General features: G+C 34.0%; 1 pseudogene; it reads left to right on the top strand.

The window, feature by feature from the left end:
• The first annotated feature begins 316 nt into the window (after window positions 1-316).
• LOC120193639 lies at window positions 317-21,108 on the top strand (annotated as a pseudogene).
• The last annotated feature ends 1,635 nt before the right edge of the window (window positions 21,109-22,743 follow it).

Genomic DNA, 22,743 nt, shown 5'->3' with positions numbered 1-22,743 from the left:
ACATAAATTACATAACTTTAAAAGAAATATCGATCCTTTTTATAAAAAGTATAGACACTTTCAATATAATATAATGTAATAGGTAAATTTGCAATGCTATCGGTATAAATATACCGGTTTACTTATAAAATAGGTAAATATAAGCGCTACCTATTACATTATATAAGCGCTACCTAGTATGTTATTGTACTTTATAATATTTCCGGTTAAATAATATAACATAACCGGTCTAAATTTTAACCGGTCACTTGTTTAACCGGTCACGCCGTATATTAGCCGTTTTTTAGGCGCCGCACCGCAGAACTACCCGTAATAAATGGGTCGTGTTTCGGTGGTAACTTGGTGTTTAAGCATACTCATTCGGTCACTGTCTCACCAACTTAATTTTTAGTTCTTAGATTTCATCAAGTGCTTGTTTTTTAAGGGTAACTTAAGCATTAAGGGTTTAATTAATTGCTTGGATTAGGAATGGTCTAGAAATATGAGGTTTCCCTACTTAATTTTATAGTTAATATTGAATGGTAGGATTACACGGGTGAGCATGTCACTGCTGCAAATTTGTATGCAGTACTTCTTGGTAACAGAAGTGCAATGAGTGGAGGAAGTGGAAAGGTTGTTGATATCAAACCCAATGACAGAATCTTCATCTACTACTCTGATCATGGAGGCCCCGGAGTTCTCGGTACGTTACAGACTCTTCTTGAATCATATATGGCCAGAATCTTATCTGACTCATTTGAAATTTGATTCTAGGGATGCCAAATACGCCATGGCTGTATGCCATGGATTTTCTTAATGTCTTTAAGAAGAATAACAAATCTTCTGCACTTGGATGAATTCCATAGTCTTTTTATTTTCCTTTCTTCTTCTTCTTTTGATGGAACTTACTTGTATGACATTTATGTTGCATTTCTGATGCTACCAGGTTTTATATGTAGAAGCTTGTGAGAGTGGAAGTATCTTCGAAGGCATAATGCCAGATGATCTTAACATTTATGTTACAACAGCATCGAATGCACAAGAGAGTAGTTGGGGAACTTATTGTCCTGAGATGGATCCTCCACCCCCAGAGTTCATCACTGTTTAGGAGATTTGTATAGTGTGGCCTGGATGGAGGACAGGTATATGCACTTATTCATCTTTAAGCAGTTATGATTTTATTTAGACTTTTGGTTATAGTTTATGTTTCGAAAACTGTTGGGCTGATTAGCTTTTCTATGTTCTGATGATCTGCAGTGAAACTCACAATCTAAAGAGAGAAACAATAGAGCAACAATATGAAACAGTAAGCAGAACAAATTTTCCACAAACTTTTGCCGTTGTAATTTGGACTTATGTTCGGCTTAACTCTTTGTCTACAATACTGTACACACCCGTTTTTGTTCTGGTCTACCAAAAATATTATTTTATTATTATTATTATTATTATTAATCTATTATTATTATTATTATATTAATTTAGATTACATTTTGTAGGCCCATTGGAACCCCAATTACAACACTCTAACCCACTCAAGCCCAGTACCCAAGTGACCCAGCATCTATGACACGACACGAGGCTCGAATCCGACCCGGTCCAGGCCCAACACCCAAATCCGCTAGGGTTTCTTCTCTTCAGCTTCCAGCCGCCTTTGTTCCAGCCGTTGGATATGGACCCCAAATCAACGGTCCAGATCATCAAGGGTTGAAGTTTTGAACCCTAAAATATCTTCAGCCGCCGCCAATTGAAGTCAGCCACCAAGTCGTGCGTGCTCTCCACTTCTCGTGCCCCCGCCGCGTGAGCTGTCACCGAGCCACCGTCGAACATCTCATTGAGTCGTTCCCATCCATCCACAGTGACCGAAAAGCCATCAAACAGTAAACAAGATAGAAATCAGTCAGAATATCCAAGACAAATAATAAAATCTATCCTAGAAGCATAGGGAATCATTCCCTACGAAGATATGTCCATTCATCAGTCACCAATCAGAGTTGCAAGGATAAAAACAAGAAGAGAGAAAATTATCATAGGACTTTCGGGTTTGAGATGAGAGAGAAGAAAAAAAGAACCAAAAGAAAAACAGAGAAAAGGTGTAACACTTCAACCCGACCCGGATACGAGTTCGAGATGTCACATTGACTTTTTAAAACAATTTCTTTACAAGATAACTGAACATTTGAACTTATATCAAGAAAATACAACAAATACTATTTAATTATGTTTCATTATAAAAAGTTTATAAAAAATATGTATTTGTGAACAGTACTATACGGTATGAACAGTGCCGTGAAAATTTTCAAATATAAATTATGTATCGATGCACTGCTACAGTGCATCGATGCACTGCAACAGTAACTTTCATAAAAATACGTATAATCTCGTAAAAATCTAAGCTTTCATCCGTATAAAATTTATCAATTACATATATGCATTTAAAACATTACAAAACTCAATCGTATGACTTTTCAAAACCGATTAGAACATATCGGATTTAATCTTTTATTTACATGCCAACCTTTATCTTTATTACAAAATACATACTATACATTTCTTTTCTGATCTGATCTTTGGAAAGGAGAAACTGACATATCTTGTATAATTCTTATCAATCTTCCTTTTCTCAGAACATACGCGTGAAACAATCACACGCTAAGTCGTTGATTTAGTGAGGCATGAAAACATATGCTATGATTCTACTCATATCAATGCATAAACAATTATACTACCATCGAGCATCCATGTCATTTCACAACAGAACACACATAGTATCATATCAAGTTATTTATTATCTTTTAAGATCATGTATTAGCTCATGTATACTTTTAAGAACTTAAGGTATGTGAGTACATTGAGGTTGTGAACCACTATGTTGTCACTACAGCTCGTATAAATGTTCCGAATGACCTATCCAGAGGTCATAAAGAACCTCGATAACTATCCATATGTCCCAAAGAACATAGGTAAATTGTCCATATATTCCTTAGAACATAGGTATACTGTCCATATGTTCCTTAGAACATAGGTATACTGTCCATATGTTCCGTAGAACATAGGTAAACCCTCGACTCTTGGCATGCCAACTATACCCCTAGCTCTCATATCACATAACATGGGCATTATCATTTATGACAGTTCACATCATTTGTATCATATAAACATGTAATCTCATATCTCGTTCTCATATAACTTGTATATCATTTCACATATTCACATGCACATTTCACTTTTCATATGATTTCATAATCATACGTCACTTATCTTATAACACTTCTCTTGTTCTCATATGCTTCACATACACCACATATTCATATAGGCTCACGGTTTTATCACCTATCAATAATATTTGTTCATATAATTTCCTTTTACCTTATCAGTAAATACTACTTATTTTATCTCACCTTTCCATTTATTTACATAAGCCACATAGCATTTACAGGAACATATCCACTCATATAATCAAGCATACATACATTTCGTGTCATTCATTTCATTCTCTATATCCTTATCACATAGCTTATTTTGTTTCTCATGTTCTTATTTACTTATGTTCATATATATATATATCACACAATACATAGAACAACATGTCAAACATATCACATATACATGTAACCATGTAAATCATATCACATACCATAACATTTTAAGAGTTACTTCTTACCATGGTAACTCCGTCACTGGCTCATCGTAAGCCAATGTTCGTTCTATAACATAAGCACAAATTAAATTGCACTCACCTTAGCCTTGCTTGCTTTGATTCAATCCTAACTCTTCGATTGTTCTGTAACTCGTTTAGGCTCGATATCTACATAACATAAATTTCGAGACGATTTTCAGAAGCCTAAACCTTATAACTTGGTATTAATAACTTGGGCTAATTTAATAAACCAAAAATTCAATTTTCCTTTAGGAGTGTACCGATGCACTATAGATGCATCGGTACCCAAATTAGGTTCGAAATTCCCATGCATAGATACACCCCTTAATGAATCGATGCACCTTCAAATTTTGTCGTAGTGCATAGGTACACACTCATAGTGCATCGATGCACCTGCCCAGAATAGGCTATTTCATCCGAAAATCATCAACACTTCACTCAAATTTTCATGTATAAAATCCTTATTATGCTAGTAAATTCATCTATAACAACATTAACCAATTCTTATCATTCCAACACCTTATAATCTTTCATATTTCATCCAAATTCTTAAGGCTAAGAATCATACCAAATTTTCCATGTTATCCAAACTTAATTCTAACACTTCTAACTTCTTATTCTTATGGATGACAAGTCAAATTCATCCTCCAAATTCATTTAAACCTTCTTATTCAAAATTTCACTTAAAACCCCATTTTCTTTAATCTTTCATAACTTCTTCATCTTTTGATTTTAAGACAAATTAAGCTTTCCTTAAGCTTAATTATTATCTAATGATCAAAACCCAACTTAAATTTTAAGGATTAACCAAAATAAATCAAACTTACCTTGGGCTTGGGACCTCACGTTGAAGAAGATGAAGAAGATAAGTCTGGAAACTTATCTTTTCACACATGCATCACATGGGTATTATAATACCCACTAATTATTATTTAATTATTTTTCTTGTTCAATGACCTATTTGCCCTTTGACTCTTTCAATAATTACTAACAACCCTTCAGGTAATACTTTCAAATAAATCATTAAACTTTTCAACTTTTCCACTTTAATCACCAAAATCTAAAATTTTACAATTTAGTCACTAACCTGTAGTTTGGGATGTTACAAAAAAGGGGAAACCAGTTCGAATCAAAAAAAATATCAAAGAAAAAATATAAAAGAGATGAGAGATTTACCTCAGTTCAAAATCGGGGAGCCCCAAAGTCATAGTGAAAGCCCTAAAGTCGTCGGGTTTGTTTTTTCATTCGAAAGGTAAGAGTTAGATCTGGGCTTGTAGGTTGGGTTTTTGTCTAAGATAAGTTAGGATCGGGGCTTAGGGAGGTGAAAGGGATCTTTTGGGGGTGTTTGGGGGTTGTTTCGATCGTCGTGCACCGTTGCGGCTCCGTCGTGGTTCCCTCTCTCCGACGAGGAAAGTTGAGAGTTCTTAACTCTCTCTCTTCCCTCTGGGTTTTAGAATGAAAGAAATGAGGAAATGAGAAAATGAGAAGGAAGAGGGCTCGTTTTAGGCTTATATGTCCCTAATGAAACGACGTCATTTCACTAGGGACCTTCAACGTGTTTTCACAATAGGGGCTATTATCCATTTAGGTCCTCGTATTTTGTAAACTCTGTGTAAATCCATTTAATGAAATTCTAATTTCTTTGATTTCGAGCATTCATTTTCTCAGAACTTATGCTTTAGTCATGTTATTGTATGTTATGTCCTTCATGTTAATATTAGACTTTGGTCATAATATTTGTAAATGTTTCATTATAGTCACTAGTAGCATGTGTTGTATATTTTTGTGGATATTCGAATTTAGATATAACATTTGTAAATATTTCATTTTAGTCATTGTTGGCATTTAGTTTAATTATGGTTCGGCCCTTAATGTTTATGTTTTTTCATTTTAGTCTTGTATATTAGTTATGGGTTATTTATATTTCTCAAGCTTGTATTATTTAATATTTACGATTTGGGCTCCAGTTTATTTGTAATTATTGTTTTAATCCTTTTAGTTTCTGTTTTACTATTTAGCCCTTTATTATTCTATTTTTTCTATTTTAGTCCTTTAAATTCATGTTTGTACTATTTTGGTCCTTTAAGTTGTTGTTTTTCCCATTTTGGTCCTTGTAATTTTAAATATTTACTTTTTGATCATATTATTTTGGGTTGTAATATTCATTTGCATTTATATCAATCCCTTACGTATGTATATATTTTTATGTTATGTATTCACTTGAATCACATAAATAAATATGTTTATCTTTATTTATTGTAAATATTTTTATTTCGTATGTTTCCAATCATCATTGTTTTAATTTTAGAAAAATAAAAAGGAATTTCAATATGAGGGTAATCTATGTAGATATCTCCCAACTAAAGGGAAGTTATCTTTTCAAGGATTTTTCGCATAGACATTTGTTTTATATTCGATAATTCTCTTTGTTCCATGTTTATTTATTTTGATTATTTTTAAACTCTTTTCACTTTTATTTTGTTTTATTTTATCTTTGCGAAAAACTGTAAAATAATATCTTTTGTGTGGGGAATCTATGGGAAAATCTCCTAATTACAAAAGAAGTGTTTTCCCGAAGATTGTTCACACAAAAGGGCATTCGTAATCTAAAAATTGACACTTTTTGAATAAAGTCAAATTGAATAAAAGTATCACAATTTAAATATATTTTCGTGTTTGTAATGCCCAATATTTAAACAACATATAATCGTTTAGGTACCAAAATTTGGGCGTTGTGGGGATGCTCACCCTCCCCACACGTAACCGACTCCCGAAATTTTAAAAACGAATATTTGGTAAAGCGCATACCATTTTTTAACGTTTAAGGTTTCCAACCTACCTAACTTAATGGTTGGTAGCGACTCCAAAATTAAATTATTTTCAAAATTGAATTTCATCGCTTTTCCCGAAATTAATTTTTTAAGTCTAATTAAGGGTGTTCAGATCCAATCCGATCAAAAAAAATAACCAAAAACCGATCCAAAAAACCGAAACCAATTTAGTGTGTTTGATTTTTTTTAAACCGATCGGTTTGGATCGGTTTCGGTTTGGAAATCCGAAACCGATCCAAACCGAACCGATAGTATGACTGAACATTAATGGACAAACCTTTTTGATTAATTTTCAAATTAAATCATAATTAATTATGACTGATTTGGTCTAACCTTGCACTGTCATAGGTAATTAACATCTTTACCACAATTGCAACACCTTTTTGTTCTTCAGAGCTTACGATTTTATATGTGGCTGAGCCAACATATAAAGAAAATATGATATAGATTCATTAACAAAAAAACAAAATACTACATGTTCACTGATTCTTAAAAAAAAGTTGAATGAAACCAGTGTCAAGCCTACTTGATTGCACATGTATCAGGGCGTTCTATTTCATTACAAACAATCTGCATTGTTTAAACCAGATTGATAAGATGATATGTAATTGAATAATTATAATTGTTTTATGCGACATTGAATATGTAGGTCAAGATAATAAATCTTTATCTTGTTTAATTATACTTATACCATTAGTACATATAATTACATTTAATCAACCCCTTTTCAATTTTGTTCTGTTGACTTGGTACAGTCACAAGTTTGAATTTGATAAAATATATATTCTCTTTGTAAGCTTCACAAGTTTGCATTTGTTAAAATATATATTCTCTTTGTTTTTGTTATACATATTTTATTTTTTTATAAAAAAAATTTAAGAATTATTTTGAAAAATTAGAATCCAAAAATCGCACAAATTCAAACCGAATCAAATCGCATTTAATTGGATCAGATCGGATTTTTTTAGAAACATCCAAAACGATCCAAACTGCAAACATTTATACTTTCGGATCGGATGAATTTTTAGCCAAAAACCGATCTAAACCGACCACTAACACCCCTAAGTCTAATGGATCCTCTGGTTATGACACTGATGTATGATTATTCTTGAATTTTCATTAAACAGGTTAGGAAACGGACTTCCGATTTCGACGCGTACGCAAACGGTGGATCTCATGTGATGGAATATGGGAATACAAGCATTAAAGCTGAGAAACTTTATTTGTATCAGTATTTTGACCCTGCTACGGTAAACTTCCCTCCAAACAAATTATGCCACGACACGCACATGGAAGCTATTAACCAGAGAGATGCAGACATTCTCTTCCTATGGCATATGGTGAGCTTGAGCCATATTCTTTTCTTTTCCTTGGGCTTATTCAAATTACAAACGATACCAATGTTGGTCGTTTCAGTTGTTATACAGTACAAAATTCAGAAGATGGATCAAAGAAGAAAGAAATACTGACACAGATTACCCAGACTACGAGGCACAGAAACCACTTGGATGGCAGCATTGACTTGATCGGAACACTCTTGTACGGGCCAGCAAAAGGATCTTCTGGGGATTGTCTCAGGAAAGACGTGTTAATATACGGTTAATATATGATTAATATACGGCGTTATCGGATACATTAAAAGATATTTAATAAATTCGGTTTAGTGCTATCGAAAATGTTGAGTAATAATAATGTAGTAGGTCTAAATCATGAAGAAATATTAAAAAATTTGGCAACCGGCAAACTTAACTTGTCGGTTTGTGTCGATCCAAATTAAAAATGTATCGATCCATATCAATATAATATGTAAAAATATGACAATACCGGTCACGAAAAGACAATACCGGTAAAGCCCTACCTGATATATTTAAAGTGTCGATACTTTAATATAAGTATCGACACTTTGTGAATTTAAACGAGAAGCAGTTTTAACGCCTATAAATTGTCGATACTTTATAAAAATGTATCGATCCACAACGATATAACAGGTAAAAATATTATAAAACCGATATCAAAATAATAAAACCGGTAAAGCGCTACCGGATATATTGAAAGTGTCGAGACTTTAATAAGTACGTGTAATAAATTATCGATAATTTCAAAGAAATAGATAATTATCCTTTCGAAAGTATCGACACCTGACATAAAAGTATCGACACTTTGGTAGTTGTATCGATTAAATATAAATAACATATCCGATGAAAATATAAAGGACATAGCTAAATATCCTCTGAAAATAGATAGAACGGACGAGTTTTTGAAATCGAAGCGTAATTGTTGCTGCATTTCAGAAGGCGTTTCTAAAGAGAAATTTGTTTGTTGTTGCTGCAGTCAAATCAAAAAGTATGTTGCTGAAACCCTAGTTTTTTATTATTACAGTAATCGCAAAAAGGGTTTTTATGTGTTGTTTGGGGTTTTGGAGTAAAGAAGCATTTGAGACCGATTACAGGTAGAAAGTGATATTCAAGGTAAAATATAAATGTCGATACTTTTATTAAATAGTATAGGTAGAAAATGATATTATATGTTGTATAAATGTGCCGACACATTTTGTAGTGGCCATTCAAATTCTTTTGAAGAAAACCGGTTTACCACAAGAGTATTTATCTATATTTGTATATTGAATAAAGTTTATGTAACAAGTATTTGATTTGATTTGCGTAAACTGATATATGAAGGAAAAATGGAGTCAATGGGTGGAAAAATTGTTGGTGGCGCATATGACTTTAAAATTGAGGCCTAGACTCGAAAGCAACCTAAGGGTGGATATATGTACTTCTAGTAAGTATCGATGTCTTTTTGTTATTATTGTTGAAATGGTGATTGGATTAAAGTATTTACAACTTTAAATTGATGAAAAATTTTAAATGTTGACAGTATGGCCGAATGCAAAAGGATGAAGGAAGATGGCACACAGAGCGGTTTGGTATGTAAAATGAAATTGACATTGAGTATTATTTAGTGTTAATGTATTGATTAAGAAACGTTTATGCTTAATATTTGGTAACAAAAGATGTGAGGTACAAATGGAATTCGATGATTGATGCTGAAAATGAACCTTACATCACACAGTCAAGGAATGATAGTAAAGAATATAAAGAACGGAGGAAAGCACATGAAAATAAGGTATTCATTAAACTTGTAAATACGTTGATACAAAATATATAACAACTATAACATTATATATTGTTAAAAAATATAGGAAGTGTCGACAAGGTGCAACATTAAAAGGGTGAATTCATTAGTTAAACACCTTAAGGAGAAGGGTTAGTTGAATGTGCTGGGAGAAATAGGGTTTGAATCGTTGGTAGGAGTAAGGGATCGACCTATTCGGAGGGAATTGTGTTGATCTTTGATGGCGCAATTTGATGTCAAACAATGTATTGCTAAGTATGGTGATTTTTCATTTCCTCTCAGGATCCCATGTGTTGCAGCCGTATTGGGGGTAGAAAATGAAGGCAAAAGTGTTGCAGAAGTCTGTAAGAGTAAGAACTGGAAATCACTTGCCTCTAAATATGGTTTGAAGCAGAAGGTGACATATGCTGAACATGAAGAGGAAATAAAAAGTGGATCTTACGGGAGGATGAGCTGAAGGCCAGATTTCTATTGTACCTTATCGGTATCTTTCTTTGTCCAACGGGTGATACGTCAACGAACAAGGACTATATGAAGCTCATTTGCGATGAAGGCTTGAAGGGTGAATTCAATTGGGCTGAATATGTCTATTCGAGATTGATTGAATCAATAATCACCTTTAAAAAGGGCAGCCAAAGATACCTCAAAGGGTGCATAGCAATCTTAGAGGTAAATGACTTGAAGAACTTTTTTGTGTTTTTATATAAAATGATAGTATAGTTATTATATAAAATTATAAATTTTATTATAAATGCAGGTTGCACTGTTTTATTTTTGGTCGGGCTATGAGGCAGTGTCGGCTTATGAAAGAACCGGAGTGGCACGCATCCGTGCATGGGGGAAGGAGGAGGTGGTTAGAGTGATGGCGAAGTTGAAGTTGGATAGTCTGAGGAAGCACGAAAGGGTAATAAATGTAATTAAATAATATTAAGAATATAATCAATGTCTTAATATTGTAATTTAATTTTGAAGGTTATTGGCAAGGGGGTAGAAGAGGCAGTGGAGGCAGAGGAGAAAAAAGAAAAGATGGCTGTATTGGGGGATGACGGTGAGGGAAAACAGAGTAACTTCGACATTTTGATGTCTGAATTGGCTGATATCAAAAAAATCCAATTTGATATCATGCAAAGACAATTAAGAGTCGAAGAAAAACTTGATAGAGTCGAAGATACACTTGAGAGGCATAAGGGGGAAGTGGAAGGAAAAATAGATGGAGTGGTAAAAGAAGTAGAGGTGTTGAGGGGTGAAGTGGTGAAAGAAGTTGAGGTGTTAAGGGGTGATCTTAAGATGGCGACGGGTGAAAAATTTGATGGAGTGGTGAAGGAGGTTGTGGAATTGAGGAGTGAACTTACGAGGGTGAAGAGGGTGGTTGATCAATACTTGGATGAAGGAGATCAATTGAAGGGTGAAATAAAAGAGATGAAGAGCTATATAGAGCAAAAATACGATAAGCTGAAAAAATATGAAGAAGAAAAGAGGGAGGAGGAAGAAGAAAAGATGGAAGAAATGAGGAGGAAGGAAGTCGATGTCATTTATACACTGGAGAGTGTTATAGCATCAGATTTGGATTCAGAATGTTCTTCACCCCAGAAGAAGAAGCAGAAGGTAAGTTGAATAAAAGAAAACTTAATTTGATCTTTATCATGTTATTGTGACAAAAATTTGTATGCAAAATTGTTGATTGAAAAAGCGGATATTCTAAGCGGAATTGATGACATCAAAGCTGCAATTTGTGATTATTTATGGAATAGTGAGTTAGAATCGGGGTAAGTGAAATATATTGCTTTGTAAGTGATATTTAAATATTTCATGACAACATATTAATTCTAATGATTCATACAGATATTATGTAATCTCAATGGGAAATCAATTCGCTAGTGTATACGAAGTTGCAACGTTGAAGCCTACGGAATGGGTTGGAGGTGTGGTAAGTGTAAAGTAGAAATGTTAAAACTTATTGAATATGTTCTGATTGTGTAATTAATTTTGTTAGGTTATTTATTTGCTCGCCTGGAGAGTATGCTACGATTCTCAAAAGTCACTCCGGAGGATTGGCTACCTTCCATACCTCTTAGCGGTGAGTTAAATTAATAAATGTTGAAAAGTAGTGTTATAGACGGTAAATTAATAATGTTTGTTGCGTAATTGCAGCAATAGGCGTTGGATGCCAACAACAAAGAAAGTGTTGAGAGTATTGCTATCTTTTGGGGTCACATATTGGATAACTATGTGAAATTCACCGACTATGAGAAGATAAGACACCATACCAATTGCAAATGATACTTTCGGATATAGAATGTTGAAATTTTTCAAATTGGGTGTGAAATTTGTTGCAGATCATGATCACAGTAAACTACTATAATTCACATTGGTATCTGCTGGTGTTGGATATGGTAGATTGTGTTGCAACAATATATGATAGTATGTTTACATCTAAAGCAGCTAAACAGAGAGTGAAGGATGCTAAGAGATTGATATATATGTATGTATGAAAGGACATTATGTAAATTATAATGCATAATTTTTTTGGATCATGACTTCTTTTTTTTAATGTAGATTAAAATATTAGATTTTTATAATAAGAAACGCATTTGGGTTGAATACTGTGGATCTCTAGGAAATTTTCCCTTGAAAAATTTCAAATTTGTGGAGCATAAGAAGAATAAGCAATTGAATGGGTATGAGATGTTATCATAAATAGAAAGGTTAATTTATGCAGGATTCATAATTGACATGTGTGGTTTTTAAATTTTGTAACAGATATGATTGCGGCATGTATGTGATGATGTGGATGAAATCGATCGGTTCTACAGGGGCAACTGGTGATTTTGTAAGTGGAATTAAAAATTCGTTTGTGGTAAAATTGTTAAAAGTCGTAGATTGAATGTTGTGGTTTACAATACTTAACGTTCTGACAATTTGAATATAGGTTGTTGGAGAGTGGGATCGATCGCGAATATTAAACGATCTCGTAAGCCACAATCAAAATCAATGAAGACAGGAGATAACAAAAGCTGCCATGAGACACTACAATAATAAAATGATGCAATGATGTAAATGTAGGATTAATTTTATAAGATTTATAATTTTGTATGTGAATGTAATTATGTATGAGATGAGAAAAGTTAGCAGTAGGTTATTATACATTTTCTTATACACATACGTACGATATATGGAGATTGTTGTAAAAGGTAAATTGACAATGTAGTTGGTAAAAATAGACTTTTTACTGAAAAATTAATAAACAATGATTTGTTTCCAACATTTTGTCAAGTATGATTCCCAAACATTAAGTTTCCAAAAAATAAGTCAGCATATGTGTAATGTTATAGGTAAAATTTATCGATCACAGAAACATATGCATCCATAAGTATAATATAATAGGTAAATTTACAATGTCACTGATATAAATATACCGGTTTTATGAGAGAATAGGTCTACAACATGTATAGACACTTTTTTAATTTTGTGTCGATACTTTTGGTCCAGAATGGATGCCAAAAAGGGTGAACGCATAAAGTGTCGATACATTTTCAAAAAGTGTCGATCCCAGAAACATATGCATCCATAAGTATAATGTAATAGGTAAATTTACAATGTAACTGGTGTAAATATACCAGTTTTATAAGAGAATAGGTCTACAACATGTATCGACACTTTTTAAATTTTGTGTCGATACTTTTGGTCTATAATGGATGCCAAAAAGGGTGAACGCATAAAGTGTCGGTACATTTTCAAAAAGTATCGATCCTAGAAACATATGCATCCATAAGTATAATGTAATAGGTAAATTTACAATGTAACCGATATAAATATACCGATTTTATGAGAGAATAGGTCTACAACATGTATCGACACGTTTTTAATTTTGTGTCGATACTTTTGGTCCAAAATGGATGCCAAAAAGGGTGAACACATAAAGTGTCGATACATTTTCAAAAAGTGTCGATCCCAGAAACATATGCATCCATAAGTATAATGTAATAGGTAAATTTACAATATAACCGGTATAAATATACCAATTTTATGAGAGAATAGGTCTACAACATGTATCGATCCCGTTTTTAATTTTGTGTCGATACTTTTGGTCCAGAATGGATGCTAAAAAGGGTGAACGCATAAAGTATCAATACATTTTCAAAAAGTGTCGATCCCAAAAACATCGAAACCCATAATTATAATGTAATAGGTAAATTTTCAATGTAACCGGTATAAATATACCAGTTTTATGAGAGAATAGGTCTACAACATGTATCAACACGTTTTTAATTTTGTGTCGATACTAATTTAAATATCGCATGTTTTCCCCTCTTCATTATTTATTCGATACAAACTCCAAAATCGATAAATAAACCCTAAACCTAAAGGCTTCTGAACTCTTCCTCTCCGACGAATATTAGCGTTATCATAACAGTGACGATCAGATATTCATGTAAATTTATCGATAGTTTATGGGTTTGATTGATTTGTATATTGGAGTTTTTTTTCCTGAATGTGTTTGTGTTCCATTGTAATAGCATCCACACCCAAAATGGCTTCAAAACGTCAGCGTCAGAAGCGCGGTCTTTCTCAAAGCTCTTCTCAACCCAGTTCTTCTCAACCACAACCTCCTTCTCAAACAAACGATTCTTCTAAGGAAATCAGGTCCTTCAAAACTCTAAACTTTAGATCCAATATGGAGAAACAAATATGGTAGACGAGTTTTAAAGTAAGGAAGATTCGTCCCGAACGTGTCATTGACCTGGGTTTCTTGTTTGATGATAAATATGCATTTAGTTTTAAATCCACATTTACATCTTGGGGTTGGCTTGAATTCCTTGGTGTAGAACCAAAATATTACCCCAACCTAGTTAGAGTCTTCTACAACAATGCTTCCTTACAGCACGAGCCTAATAAGACTAATATAATAGGAATTAATACTCATGTCATGGGGAAGGAAATATATATATATCCGAAAACTATTACGGAGGGTCTAGGTGTCGAGAATAAAGGGGATTCAGATGAAAATAATTTAGATACTACAATACAACGGGTTGCAACAAATAGCCCAATTCACCTAGATGTAGAGTCGAGAGTGTTTCACAAAATGCTCACATGGTATATTCGACCTAGTGGGGGAAAATATTCAACGCTTTGAGACAGCGATTATTGGTGGATAGCAAAGTATAAATCTAAATCCAAAACGGCTCCAAACATTGCTAAACTGATATTTAATACAATTGTATATATGGTCACAAAGGGAGCAACAATTTCAACTTCACTACCATATGGATGTGTCATCACCCATCTGTTGAAGAAGAAAGAAGTTGATTTTTCGCATGACGCCCCTGTTCGATTAACCCGCAAGATTGATATGTTATTTATTAAAAAAATGGGATATGATTTTGTTGAAAAACTCAATTGGAAGCGTGTCAAGGAGGTCGGATTAGATCAAGAGAGGGAGGAAATGGACCCCATTCACCATGAAGACGAGCAACCAATTGGAGACGCAATGATGGAAGAAGCTCCAGTTGGAGAGGATGTCATAATTAAGACCGTGATGGAATACATGGTCAATTTTCGGGAGCATATTGATTCCCTTGTGAGTGGAATGCGAGCCGATATTTCATCATTGCGCGATGAAGTCTCCATGTTGCGTGACGAATTACGTCAATGACATCAAACGAGTTAGGTAATTCATTATTTATGGTTCTAAACATTTACACGTTCTGAAATGTATTTTATTTTCTTTTAACAGATGTGGACAACCAAGTGGTCAATGAAGATGAAGATGACGATGAATATGATGATGAAGATGACGACGACGACGACGATGATGATGATGATCCAAACAAGTATATCGTGTCTGCAACGCCGCCTTCAATAAAACTTTTATCTTTTTATCTCAATGGTGTTCTTGCCTATATCCCAAGACTGCTTGTAGGTTTTAATTCTGTTCTTTTGTATCCATTATTTTAACATATAAGCGTAGAAATTTAATCTCATTTTCTTCATGTTGTTCTCAGAACATGATTATTTGAATTTATGCAATTTTGTGTAGACAATTTTGTTGTTGCCATTTGGTCTTCCAAGATGTGGTTAGAACTGTTGAGCAATTGAATTACTGTAGCCAAAATCGTTAATATATAATTGAATGTTAACATTCAAACTTGATTACAATCTTAGGCACAACGTCGACCGTGTACTTGAGAAACTACCTTTATTTTCTGAGCATTTTCTATTCGTTTGGGTAAGATGAATGTGATTATAGTTTGCTGACTTTTCTTTGTCTACGATTCCTACATATTTATGTTCGACTGTTTGTGAACAGGATCAAGCAAAATGCAAAACATACGATAATGTTACCTACTGTAAAGATCTCAATGATGTTTGGAACGCGTGTCCTGATTTTAACGAGCTAAATATACTTTTGGTCGATGATTCAGTGGAAAAAATGATTTATAATTCGGTAAGTTGCATTTATGCAATATGTTTTTCCAGTTAAACAGGTGTTCATACATTGATTATTTTAACAATTTATGTGTTTATATAGAAATACAATTACATATGTCCACATACCTTTGACGATGCTTTCCATTCGAACGACAGTGCTCTAGGTATGACACAAATTTATTCATGATTATGCAAATTTAGTTTATTGTTAGTAAAATTGCACCTCATTAGTTTGATAATTGAAATTATTTATGTATGTCTTCAGAAAAAGACAGAAACATACGAGAGTATTTGGAAAATTTTTTGAAGGCGCCTAATGTTCCGGACATCATTAGAAATAACTCTTTTTCATCAGATTAATTTCGTTGTCGGTACATTATTTGAACATTGTTGTGTATGTATCTTTTGATTTGATTATATTGTGTGTATATTTTCATTAATTATTCCATATTTGTTTCTCTGTATACAGATGCATTTGAGGATTGTTGAAATATCAATACTAGTTATTAATGTATTTTACATCTGCGTGCAAATGTATCGAAACACATTATTAAAGAAATGTTTTCTATGATCTCCACAACAAAGTTTTCATACTTAGAAATATCGGTATATTTATAATCGTTTTCTATAATGTTTCCAAACTTAAAGTTTCCCATAAAGTGTCGATCCATATATAAAAAGTAAAGACACAAAAAACATCGAAACCCATAATTATAATGTAATGGGTAATTTTTCAATATAACCGGTATAAATATACATGTTTTATGAAAAATATGTCTACAATATTTATCGACACTTATTAGTATTGTGTCGATATTTTTTGTCCAGAATGGATGCCAAAAAGGGGGAACCTACAAAGTGTCGATACATTTTCATAGAGTGTCGATCTAAAAGGGTTGCACACATAAAGTGTCGATACATTTATTAAAAGTGTCGATCCCAAAAACATCGAAACCCATAATTATAATGTAATAGGTAATTTTGTAATATAACTGGTATACATATATCGGTTTTATGAGAGAATAGGTCTATAATATGTATCGACACTTATTAATATTGTGTCGATAATTTTTGACCATAATGGATGCCAAAAAGGGTGAACGCATAAAGTGTCGATACATTTTCAAAAAGTGTCAATCCCAAAAACATCGAAACCCATAATTATAATGTAATAGGTAAATTTACAATGTAACCGGTATAAATATACCTGTTTTATGAGAGAATAGATATACAACATGTATCGACACTTTGTTGAAAAACCCCAAGTTTTATTGGCTATGCTGTCAACATGATTAACCTGGATAATCACAGTTACAAAACTGATTCCAGCCATGATTACGGGAGACTATACTCTACAGATTGTTTGGCATTTATGTGATGATACGGAAGAAATATTAAACGATCTCGTAATCTACAATAAAAATATACTAAGAGAGTAAATTTTGTAAATATAGGATTAATTTTGTATAATTTACATTATACTCAAACTGAGTTTGACTTGAGGACATGTTAGTTTGTTATGTCCCTCACCGTTGCAGTACCCACATCGCCTATTATCTTCTCGACCTTATTCTTCGGTACTTGTTTTTGCTTGCGTGTTTTCGTTGAGGGTCACGAACGGGTTACTACAATACTCGGTTGACTGAATCATTCAAACCAACGAGTTTTCTAATTCTTCTATTAGTTTTTTCATCTCATCTCTTGCGATTTTGAAAGACTCGTCTATCTTTGATGCAATGTAGCATAATCTACTTGACGTTGAACGTAGAGCAGCGAACCGTGCCATTTGCATCACTTTTGGAGACACATTCAAGTCAACATAACTGGGTGCAGAAGCCTTCGCATCATTAGTCCACCTACTTTGAATCAAAGTCCCGAGAAAATATGTGTAATCCAAGTGCTTCAAAATGTGAAGTTGATGGCGACACGGAAGTCCAACGGTCTCAAATTTTTTGCAAGAGCAAATTAGGGTTTTCGTATGAGAATCAAAACTAATTTCAAATTTCCTATTTTTTTCTTTGTACTTTGACAAAATATATTGTTGACATTCATCTGATAAGGACTGAATCTCTGCCTCAATCCGGTACAATGTCTCCCGTAAAAGTTCATCTTGGAACGCATGAAAAGATTCGCGGGTAAAAATCGCAGCAGCACGGCTTTCAAGGTCAAACAGTTTTATGATCTGGAAGGGCTTCGTATGGGAACTTAAGTAATCCGCTTTCAACTCGTTCATACGCATTCTACTAATTCCATCGTCAATTGCACGAACAACATCTAAATATATCTTCTTGTGTTTCAATGCAATCGCTAGTGAAGCATTCATAGACTCGCACCTTTGTGTTGAGCGAATATTGGCAAAGAAATGTCCGGATAGATATGCTTGTGCCCATAAGTGCCGTGTATTTCCCTTATCAATCACCCATGGATGCTTTTCGACGTTGAATTCTAAAACAACCAAACGCCGTAGAATATCAAATTCCTCGGTTGTCCACCAGGAAGCCATGCATTTTGAGAATGCTGCTGTAAATTTTGGGTCACTAATGTTAGCTTGTGCATTGCGAGAAAGATGCCAAGAACATAATCTGCTTAGCATAAGGGATAACAGATTGATAGCCCTCTGTATTGCCCTATCCCCATCGGTGACAACTGAAATAGGTGATTTATTCATCATGGCTTCTAAAAAATTCTGTAGCACCTACTCGAAAGATTGAGACATCTCGTTAGCGATTATGGTCGTCGCAAACACAATTGTGTTATGGTGATGATTGACACCGACAATAGGCATAATTGGTCGACCATACAAATTATCTTTGTACGTTGTGTCGAACGCAATTACATCACCGAAGCATGTGTAATTCGATCTCGATGTAGAATCCGACCAAATAAGATTATACAATGCCCCTGATTTATCTACCGAGTATGTCATAAAAAACCCGGGATCATCATGTTTCTTATAATCAAAGTAGGCAATAAGCGCATTCACATCCCTATCGACGATTTCCTTTGCTTTACCTCTTTGAAGTGCATTATATAGGTATTTATGTGTAAATCCAACATTATGATAGCCCCCTGCCTGCTGCGTTAAATAGTTCATTACTTGTGACGTGCCAACACCGACATCTTTCAATGTTGTTGCCTCATCGATATCAACCTTGCTTACAGCTCTATTAGAACGCATAAATGGTGTCATAGCAGGTGTGCACAATGCATGATTATATTCCTGATAAGACTTACTTATAACCCATTGATCGTTTGTATTTGTTGATGTAACTAGGACTCTAGCCTTACATCATGTTCTTGTGACTGGCGTATGAGCACGTTGACGATTAACAATATTGACTTTTGATGCTCGAAACCCTTCTTTGGAACAACAAAATTCTTGTGTCTTCACATTCCCTTCCACGTCAAGCCGTGTTGTTCCCTTACGTGCACTAAACCCATGTTCCCATACGAATCCCTTGTAAAAGTACCAAGCTTGATCACGTGAATAGAAGAGCTGACCAACCAATCTGTCAGATTCATCAATATTATGTACTTCATGGCATTCCTCGGTTGGCTTAACATTGTCTGCATCAGTATGATCCATGGCAAAAATTTTGTTGTGCAAGTTCAGTGGTCCCGGAGTTGATGGAGACGTAAGCAAAGGTTCATTGAACATGTTTTAGTCGTGTTGCTTTCAATAGGATGTGGTATTGGTAGTGGTAGTTAAAGGGTGGGTACAATATTAAATTCGCAGTACATATTTAGGTATGTAGAATAACTACCTAAATATGCGTCGATACATTTTATACAAGTATCGACCCAAAAAATATCAAAACTAATAATTATAATGTAATAGGTAAATTAACAATGTAACTGGTATAAATATACCTGTTAATTAGAAAACATGTCAACATAATGTATCGACACTTGTGTAATTTGTGTCGATACTTATTGTCCAGGATGAATGCACAAACGAGGTGCACGCATAAAGTGTCGATACTTGATAAATTTGTGTCGATACTTTTGGTCCAGAATGAATACCAAAAAGGGTGCAACCAAAAAGGGTGCAACCATAAAGTGTCGATACATTTATAAAAAGTATCGATCCCGGAAACATCGAAACCCAAAAGTATAATGTAATAGGTAAATTTTCAATGTAACTGATATAAATATACCAGTTTTATGAGAGAATAAGTCTAAATAATGTATCGACACGTTGTTAGTTTGTGTTGATACTTTTTTCCAGAATGAAATATGAATGTCCAACCAGGTGCAAGCATAAAGTGTCAATACATTTAAAATTGTATCGATTTAAAAAACATCGTAACCGATAATAATAATGTAATAGGTAAATTTGCAATGTTACCGGTATAAATATACCGGTTTACTTCGAAATAGGTCAATATAAGCGCTACATATTACATTATATAAGAGCTACCTAATATGTTATTGTACTTGATAATATTTCCGGTTAAATGTCTATTTTATTATATAAGCGCTATCTATTATATTATATAAGCGATACCTAATATATTATTGTACTTGATAATATTTCCGGTTAAATGATATAACATTATCAGTCAAAATTTTAACCGGTCACTTGTTTAACCGGTCACGCCGTGTTTTAGCGGTTTTTTAACCGTCGCACAACATAACTTCCCGCCCTTCTGTCCTCAATGCCATCAGGGAACGTGGTTTGCCCCTTGTTGATGACTGGCAGTGCTTGAAATCCATGGTATTACTCTCTTTTCCACTCAAAATTTAATTACTCATCTTTGCCTTCTAGTCTTGAATGCTTAATTAAATTATAAACCAAATGTTCAGTCTAGGTTCGGGTGTTTGAAACACACTGCGGGTCACTAACTCAATACGGAATGAAGCACATGCGTGCATTTGCCAACATATGCAACAGTGGTGTTTCCCAATCCATAATGGAGGAAGCTTGTGTTGCCACATGTGGCGGCGGTAGCAGCCATGATTTGAGACAATGGCATCCTTCAAACCATGGATATAGCGCTTGATTGATGAATATATGTGCCTATGCTGCCCATTTGCTACCTTTAAATCATAAATATTTTCTAAGTTGGTGTTTGTATGTAGAGGTGCACAAAAAATTCGAATATCCGATTTTGCACAAAAAATATTCGAAATTGGATTTGGGAAAAATCGGTTTTTTAAACCGGATCGGATATTTAAAAACCGGATAGTATAACCGGTTTGGGAAAAATTGGACGATCGGTTTTTATCGGATTAAAAACCGGATAAAAAATTAGTTTTTATCCGGAAAAAAATCTGGTATGGGGTTTTAAAAACTAGCCATTATGGGGGTTTTGTGGCTGTTTTTTTCTTTAAAAAATCATCATTTTCCACCCTAAACATGTATAAATAGGTTGGGGATGTATTTGGTTGATTACAACTTTCTCAAATCTTATTACACAACACCTAAACATCTCTCAAATCTTATTTTTGTATTTTTTTTCATCATGGCTACAAATACTGACCCTAACACGGCTAAATCTTCCATTGGGGGAAACCTTGAAGTCGTAAGAGTGATCGAACACACTCGGAACAAAGATATTTGGGATCACTACGATTTATGTGAGATGTCAAATGGCTCGAGGAGGACACATTGTAAACTTTGTCTAAAGTTTTTTGCACCGGAAGGAAACACAACGTTGAAGAACCATTTTACAAAATCATGCAAGGCACTTCGCTCAAGATTGGATCCAAGTCAATCGAATCTTACACCACAAGGTGGTGTTTTTGTTTACGACAACGAAAAATTTGATAAGCGTTTACAAAGTTCGTGATTACAAAAGCATTGTCGTTCGACCACTTTGATGAAGATTTCACGGCAACAATTCAACAACTAATGCAACCACTTTATACTCAAGTCGTACTACCCTTAAAGAGATGCTATAAAAATGTGGCGTACGGCATGGAAAAAAATGATTTTAGGATTCCAAGAACACCGTTGTGGTGTGTCGCTTACATGTGACATTTGGAGTTCCCCTCATAATACCGGAAATTCTTTTTTATCCGTTACGACACATTGGTTAGATCAAGATAATTGGTAAATGATGAAAAGAACAATCACGTTTGAATTATTTGGTGAGCCGGATACCGTTGCTAATTTATTTACACTTTTAAAAAGGGTAATTTGTCTTTATAAATTATAAAATAAAGTTTTTTCTATATCCTTTGATAATGCATCGAATAATACAAACGCGGTTCCAAGATTGAAAATATTACTTTCACCGATTTTAGACGGTGCATTTTTTTATATTCGTTGCGTTGCACACATAATTAATTTATCCGTGCAAGCCGGTTTGGAGGTTATTGAGCCAATTAGATTAGAATTTAAAGCAATGATAAAATCAGTTCTTTGTAACAACAACAAAAGACTAAATGATTATAAACGATTTTGTAAGTCGGTTAATAAAAAAGCTTTGGGTCCTAATTTGGATTGTCCAACTCGTTGGAACTCAACTTAGATGATGATGCATATCGTCTTAAGGTAAAGGGAAACATTGCAAACATTTCACGATCGGCTTTTCGAGAGGGGTCATGTCCCAAACATTTATCTGGATTCGAGTTGGGAAACTATAGCCAAAATAACCGATTTGCTTGGGGTTTTTAAAAATGCAACAACTTTTTTATCCGGTGTTTATTACCCTACTAGCCTGTTGGTTCTTAATCAAATATTTTTGTTGGCTAACCGACTAA

Source organism: Hibiscus syriacus, unplaced genomic scaffold (assembly GCF_006381635.1).
Source record: "Hibiscus syriacus cultivar Baekdansim isolate YM2019G1 unplaced genomic scaffold, ASM638163v2 tig00116996_pilon, whole genome shotgun sequence".
Taxonomy (NCBI): Eukaryota; Viridiplantae; Streptophyta; class Magnoliopsida; order Malvales; family Malvaceae; genus Hibiscus; species Hibiscus syriacus.
This window is presented reverse-complemented; position numbering and strand designations above follow the sequence as displayed.